Below are 8453 nucleotides of genomic sequence, written 5' to 3' on the forward strand. Positions count from 1 at the left end.
TGGATGACAAGACAGACATGTCAGAAGATTATGAAAAGTTTGATGAAATTGCTCCATTCACAGTGAATATTGACCCGAGCATCCCGTTAAATGATGAAGATTTTCCATGGTTACGGCGCAAAGGGACACACGCGAAGAAAAAGTTTCACACCCAAAGATCTGGGATGTGATCGGCTTCACTATCATCACTTTCTTCTGTGTTTCACACCCAGGAGGGAATCTCTGTAATAGTTAGGGTAGTTATGTGTTTTGGCATTTGAAACGCGAAGAAATTTTATGTGCAAACAAATTCTTTCATGCCTTTACTGATTTTTAAAGTTAAGTTATTCACAAAATAGTGATTCACACTAATTTCAAATAATTCAAAATTTAAACTATTCAAATTTGAAAACTACGGGCACTAACAGAAAGTTTGTAATTTTTTGTACCTAAAGCAAAAATATTCACGAAGAAACTCTAAATACACAAAAAAACAACTCAAAAATATATAAAGCAAAAAAATAAAAAAAGCCCGCCTACTGGGCCAGAGCGGCCTGCATACGACTAGAAACCCAACCTGTTGTTGGGCCAGGATGCAGGCCCGCAAAGGCCCAGTAGGCCCACAGGGCAGCACAGAACATGTAGGCCCAGTAAGCCTGCTTTGGAGAGGAGCTCGAGAGAGCTACCGCACGGGGGTTTATAAACCAGTCCGGACGCCCCTCGGCTAGCGAGGTGGGACTAAACTTGCCGCACAACACCTTGCCAGCGCACCCCCTTTAGTACCGGGTGGTGGCTCCAACCGGTACTAAATGCCCCCCTTTTAGTACCGGTTGGAGCCACCACCTGGTACTAAAGGGTGTGCGGTTCCCGCCGCTTGGCCTGGCCAAAACAGGCCTTTAGTACCGGTTGGTGGCTCCAACCGGTACTAAAGGTCCATCCTATATAACTAAACACTTCAAAAATTTCAGTTTCTCATCTGCTTCTTCTTCTCTGCCCTGTCGCCCGCCGCCCCCGTCTCCATATCCCTCGTCGCCGCCCCCGTCGCCGCCCCGTCCCCGTCGTCGCCGCCCCGTCGTCCTCGTCCCCGTCGTCCCCGTCATCACCGCCGCGCCGTCCCGGCCCGTCCCGCGTCGTCCCCGTCCCCGTCATCGCCACCCCGTCCCCTTCGTCACCGCCCCGGCCCGTTCCCGTCGTCGCCGCCCCGGCCCGTCCCCGTCGTCGCTGCCCCGTCCCTGTCCCCGTCGTCGCCATCCCCGTCGTCGCCGCGCCCGTCGCCGTCCCCGTCGCCGCCCCCCGTCGCCTCTCGCCTCACCAGTGAGCACACACACACATACATTTTTTTAGTTTTTTAGTTATAGAAATAATATGTTAGAAATTTTTCTTTTTTTAGTTATAGAAATAGTTAGTTATATAACATTGTTAGAAATGTTATAGAAAAGTTAGAATTGTTAGGAATTTTTCTGTTTTTTAGTTATAGAAATAGTTATAAAAAAGTTAGAAATTTTTCTTTTTTAGTTATAGAAATAGTTAGTTATATAGCATTGTTAGAAATGTTATAGAAAAGTTAGAATTGTTAGGAATTTTTCTGTTTTTTAGTTATAGAAATAGTTATAAAAAAGTTAGAAATTTTTCTTTTTTTTAGTTATAGAAATATTAGAAATGTTATACAAATGTTAGTTATATATATAGAAATGTTATAAAAAAAATTCTGTTTTTTAGTTATAGAAATATTAGAAATGTTAGTTATATGGCATTGTTAGAAATGTTATAGGAATGTTAGTTATATAGAAATGTTAGAAATTTTAGTTATCAAAATCCAATCATTAAAAAAATGTTACCTTTTGCGGGCATATAGCTAGTATTTGTTCTCGACGATGCCCGGCCCGCATCCTCGCCGCCGACCCGTCCGCGACGACGTCCGGCTAACCCATGTCCGGGACTGGGCTCCGCCGGGCTGGCACTGGGAGGTGCTGCCTGGAGGGGCGCACCGCTTGATGAGGAACCCGGCCCCGGTCGTCGACCCTGATCTCGTTTGGTGGCGTTCGCGTGGGCCAGTTTCGGTGCGGAGGGAGCCGGCCCCGCCGGAGGTGGTACGTCGCCGTGTCAGGGAGGAGGACGAGCACGTCCATCGCTACATGGTTGCGTTAGAGGGCAGCAGGTTCTCCAATACCTAGCGGTTTCTTCAGGGATCTCACTTCAGCTATGAGCCTGTGAGGGTTCCTTCTCTTTGGGTGTCCACCGCCCGCGCCGCATGATCCGACGATGTATTCGAGATTATATCTATTATTCGAGACGATGTATTCGAGATTATATCTATTATTCGAGACGATGTATTTGAGATTATATCTATTATTCGACACGACGTATTCGAGATTATATTCGATGATGCTTATTATGTACTATGATTGATTCAGTTTTTCCTTATTAATTGATTGCATCCATGCATTGTAATTTGAATATATTTCTTTTGGATTAGTTAAACAAAACCTATGGAGGACAATACCGGCAGAGAGGGAGAAGAGGCCCTGTTCAATATCATACGCAATCCTCGCGGGCCAGATGATGATCAGAATGAAGAAGATTATGACGGCTCCGAATATCTAAACAACACCGGGGAGGGTGATATGATATTCGATCGTGACGACCGAATTGATGAAGTAATGAACTATAAACATGACGAAGAAAATGTTGATCTTGAAACAACAAAGACCGGCGAGGTATATATATTTATATAAGCAGGCATTTGGTGATCATCACATGTTTTAAATGACTTGAAGATATATTAACGAATCGATCTTTCTTCTTTCAGCCATCCGGATCGAGCAAATCTTCAGGCAACAGGACGAAACGAGGCCCGAACAAAAAGTTGAAGGAGGGCGTAAAGTACAATATCGAGGCAATCAGACCTAATGGTGAACCATTCGCGCCTAAGAAGATTGCGGACAAGCTCGTTCGTCAGTGCGGAGTTCTTGTGAAGGACCAACTCCCGATCTCCCTTCAAGAATGGAGAGAGCCAGCAAAGCCACATCCAGGAGTTACTTTTGTCGACGACAGACAAAAACATTTGCTTTGGGAAACGCTCATGGAACATTTCACCCTACCAGATCATTTCACAGATGCAGATGTGGAGAAAGTCAAGGACGCTGCTCTTAGGAAGATGGCGGTTGCATTCAAGAACCACAAGATTCGTGAATGGGCCAAGTACGTCAACGGAGGAAGGAAGACTCCAGTATTCGAGGGAACACTAGAGAACCAAAGTGCTCATTGGGACGATTTCGTGAAATTCAAGGATTCAGAATTATCTAAGGAACGGTCGAGAATAAACAAGGCCAATGCCGCAAAAAAGGATAAGTTCCATAAGCTGGGGCCAGGTGGCTATGCGGTGGGAATGCCTAAGTGGGATAAGTCTGAGAAAGAGATGCTAGATGCAGGTGTCACTCTAGAAACATTGAGCTGGCCCCCCAGGTGCAGGACTTGGTTCTATGCGCATGGGGAGGAGTTGGACCCGAAGACAGGCAAAGTTTCGAAGAAGGCATGTCTGGATGGAGCCGAAGATAAGCTACTTGTTGCAATAGAAGAGGCTCGATCCGGGTTGTTCGAGCCCAACAGAGAGAACGAAGAGCTTACGCGTGCCCTGGGAAATCCTAAACACCCGGGAAGAACACGAGGCATGGGCGCTATTCAGTGGTATGAGGGGTTTTCGGACTGGAACGCCGACTACAGAACCCGTGCGAGAAAGAAGATTGCGGAGGAGAAGAAGAGGAAGATGGAGGAGGAGCAGAGGAAGCTAGACTATGAACGCCTTCAAGGCCTAGAATCAGCACACGCGGACCTGGCAATCAAATTCCAGCAGCAGCAGGAGCAAATCGACTCACTTAGCCAGCAAAGGGGGTCTCAACAGCTAGCGGATGATCCACCAATGGATAGCACCGTCCCATCCATGACGAGAAGCAGCGTGGGTTCCGCCCCGGGTGACGCATTGCTGGATAGCTACCCAGTGGATGACATCATGGAGAACACTAACTGCGAGCTACACTTCAAAATGAAGAACATATCCATGAAGGTGGCGGACGCCCTTGCTTTTACAAATCCCCCCGAGGCAACCTTCCATTGCAACCTGATTCCAGCGGGCTATGCTCGTCTCTTGGTTGATGAGGTGGTGGACCAATATTCGGGGCTAGAGCTTGACATTCCTGGAGGTGACGATGAGCACACACTAGGAGAGGCCAACCATCGTATCATCCTATGGAGAAAGGATTGCATCATCTTTCGAAGGCCACCGGCACCACGTCATCCGACTCCTCATCGCAGTCCGCCACCGAGTCAGCAGACTCCCGCTCCTCCAAGTCCACCAACGTGTCAGGCCACTCCTCCTCCAAGTCCGGCATAGCTTCAGGCCACTCCTCCTCCAAGTCCGGCAAAGCGTCAGGCCGCTCCTCCTCCAAGTCCGGCACAGCTTCAGGCCACTCCTCCTCCAAGTCCGGCACAGCTTCAGGCCACTCCTCCTCCTCCAACTCAGCCACGCCAGCCGTCTTCGCCGCCTCAGCAATCACGGAAGAGAGCCGCCTCAGCTATGGTGCGTAGCGGTACAAGTCGAGGTAGTACTGCAGGTACAGGCGGAGGCAAGCGATTTCAATATGGTCCAAGCCTTGCGCCTCTTCCGCAGAGGCCTTACAACAAGTCTGAGGAGGAAAACATAGCCATATCGAAGGCCGAGGTGGAAGCTCATTTTGCACCAAAACCGCCACCGCCGCCAAGGGAGAAAGTGCCTGTGGAAAAGATTGACCACTTCATTCGTATGGCTAGACCACCAGCTCCCAAGCCTGTTGACACAGACTATGAGCGCCACCTCAGGAAGTTAAATCGAGCACGTCTACAGAAAGAGGTGAGCTCGAGCTCAAGCAAATCAGCTGGCAAAAGGAGCGGTAAAACCGTTCCCCAGCTGGGAGAACAGGCGGCGCAATCAATCCCCCCGCTTGTTGTGCCAACAACACATGAGAGTAGGTGCGCCCAATATTATTGTGGGCAAACCATTAACGTTCCCGGGGTGGGCGATGTGGTAATAACCGAGGAGCATATTGCGCAGGCTGAATCGATCGGGATCACTATTGGACAACTCCTCGATATCGAGCCCATGTCTCCGACTAGAGAGGAGGAAATAAAATGGAAATATGCCCGGGGCCAACCTTTGGTCGAGCCAGAGGAGGTCAATAAGCTCCCAACGAGAATTTATGAATTGCATCAATGGTACATGGACATTACCAAGATTTCCAATCGAGAGTCCCTCATGGTGAATGTCAACGAGGAGCATTACTACCATAAGAAAGCTATGACCGTTGAGTATTCAGAACTATTTCAGCTATACAATAAAGACGCACTCGACAAATCTATCGTCAGTTGCTATTGTCTGTAAGTGATTTCTTTGTGTAATTTAAGTCTCAAGCTAGCTGATCATTTTGATCAATCATTACCTGTAATTATCCTCACTATATTCTTTTCTGTGGTATTATGCAGGATGAAGATTTATGAAATGAAAAAAGGTGGACGCTATGGCATTGGGTTCGTTGACCCAAATACCATTAATGAATACACATGGAAAATAGATCCATATCACGAAAAATGTGTAGAGGAAAGCATGCTACAGTTCTTCAAGGAACTCAAATACAATGAAGATATACTACTTCCTTACAACTTCCAGTGAGTCACACTATCTTGTACTACAAATTCTGTTTTTCCCTACTAGCTATAGCTACATGTTTTTGCTTACATATGCCTGCTTAATTAAGACATGCAAACGTGTGTGCATGCAGATTTCACTGGATCTTGTTAATCATTAAAGTTGATGAAGGAACAGTTGAAGTACTAGACTCGCTACTTAAGAAAGAAAGTGACTACACCATCGTGAAGGGGATAGTCAGCAGGTAATTTTAATCATTATTAACTATATCTCGGCCTATTTAATTAGTTCGTCATTTCCTAATAACAACTATTTAATAACCCATTTATTCATTTTATTTGTCGGCGGGGTAGGGCTTGGGAAAAGTTCATCAGGGCCACTCCAGGCGCATGGAAACAAAAGCTGAAATGGTATCGACCCAAGGTAAGTAATTAAGTAGTACTAGCTAGCTGCCATCTCTTTAATTATCATGCTTGATTAATTATTATCTGATCAAATTCCATTCTCGTAAAGGCCCTGAAGCAGGCGCCGGGGAATGATCTATATGCATACTACGTTTGCGAGAACATTCGCATGATGGCGTCCGAAAGGAGCAAATCTCAAAGACAGGAGTGGGTACGATATCGATTGTCAGAACACTATTCACAATTTTTACACCATTATCAATATCTAGTCACACAACTAATACACATGCATATTGATCTCCTTCTTAACAGTTCAAAGAGGTGCGGGACAAGCTCCTAGCACAGGACCGCATAGAAGCAATTCAAGAGGAAATAGCAGGATTTTTGCTCGACCAGGTCATAGATCCCAAAGGAGAATACTATTACCCGCTACCGCCCCCATGAACCACTTCCAATTGTTATCGTGCTCCGAAGGCACCAATTAGCTAGGCTAATGCCACTGGCTCCGAAGGCACCAATTAGGAGAAATTGTATATATATATATATATATATACATGTGTGTATATATGTGTGAATTAATTAATGGTGGTTGTGTGAGACATTCGATGATATATATATATATATTATGACCGGTTCTACTAGAAATTCTATTTATATATATGCATAACGTGTACAATATGTAGTACCGTAAAATACCAGCAAACGAAAAAGAAATAAATGGAAAACACAAAATTAAATGAAAAAGAAATCATAAACCCCAAACCCCCCAACATTTTAATACCGGTTGGTGACACCAACCGGTACTAAAGGGCTCCCTGCCCCCGAAGCTGGCTCGTGCCACGTGGTTGCCCTTTAGCACCGGTTCGTGCTGAACCGGTACTGAAGGGGGGCCTTTAGTGCCTACATTTTAGCGCCGGTTACCAAACCGGCACTAAAGGGCCTTACGAACCGGTGCTATTGCCCGGTTCTGCACTAGTGACCTTCCAGGCATCCTTATGCGTCATGTCGAAGAGCTTGCTCAGAGTCTGGTGCTGGGCCGGGTTGAACTCCCACAAGCTGAAGTCCCGTTGTTGGCACGAGAGGATCCGGCGGACGAGCATGACCTGGACTATGTTGACAAGCTTGAGCTTCTTGCTTGCCATGTTCAGGATACATTTCTGGAGTCCGTCCAGCTCCACCGATGAACCCCACAACAAGCCCTTCTCTTTCCGGGAAGTGAGCCGTGTGGGGAATCCGGATCAAAACTTGGGGGCAGCCACCTATTTGGTGTCGCGCGGCTCGGTGATGTAGAACCACGCTGATTGCCACCCCTTTATGGTCTCTACGAAGGAGCCTTCAAGCCATATAACGCTGGGCATCTTGCCCACCATGGCTCCACCGCATTCTGCTTGTTGGCCGCCCACCACCTTCGGCTTGATATTGAAGGTCTTTAACCACAGGCCGAAGTGGGGCCGGATGCGGAGGAAAGCCTCACACACGACGATGACCGCTGAAATGTTGAGGACGAAGTTCGGGGCCAGATCATGGAAGTCCAGCCCATAGTAGAACATGAGACCACGGGCGAATGGATGGAGGGGAAACCCTAGTCCACGGAGGAAGTGGTGGAGGAAAACTACCCTCTCATGTGGTTTCGGGGTAGGGATGATCTGCCCCGCAGCGGGCAGCCGATGCGCGATATTCGCGGCTAGGTATCCGGCTCCGCGCAGCATTTTGATGTGTCCCTCCGTAACGGAGGAAGCCATCCACTTGCCTCCTGCTCCGGACATGTTTGGAGAAGGTTGAGGAGAAAGATGTGGACTTGGGCGTTGGAGCTCGAGTGCGCAAGAGTGGATGAGCAAGGAGGAAGAAGGCGTGGGTAGAAAAAGGTTAAACCTTGTCCCTTTATAAGGGCGGCCGAAACTATACGTCCCCACTAGCCTGGTAAAACTCGCTTATCCCCCAAGCGCCATAATCGATGGCGCGGTTGGGTTACCCACGATCGTATTGATGAGAATCCCGTAATAAGGGGACACGATCTCTGCTTTGACAAGACATGTCAAAAAACTGTCTCGCGTTATGTGCGGGGCGAGTTAAAGGAAACGGTTCGAATAATCACCGGGCCATGGCATGATGTCATGTTGCCGAAACGTCTCAGCAGATTAGATTTGTGGAAATATTATTCTCTCTAAGAAGGTATGTGGAACTTATTTTGCAGGGTTGGACACTATCCTTGTATTCAAATTCTTTCGTGGTGTATTCAGAGGAGGAACCCGCCTTGCAATGCCGAATACAGTACTGCGCGTCGGACTCATCATCATTGAAGCCTGGTTCAGGGGCTACTGAGGGAGTCCTGGATTAGGGGGTCTCTGGACAGCCGGACTATATCCTTTGGCCGGACTGTTGGACTATGAAGA

The sequence above is a fragment of the Triticum urartu genome, chromosome 5A, assembly GCF_056163025.1.
Source record: "Triticum urartu cultivar PI428250 chromosome 5A, HENAU_Tu73, whole genome shotgun sequence".
In the NCBI taxonomy this organism is placed as follows: domain Eukaryota; kingdom Viridiplantae; phylum Streptophyta; class Magnoliopsida; order Poales; family Poaceae; genus Triticum; species Triticum urartu.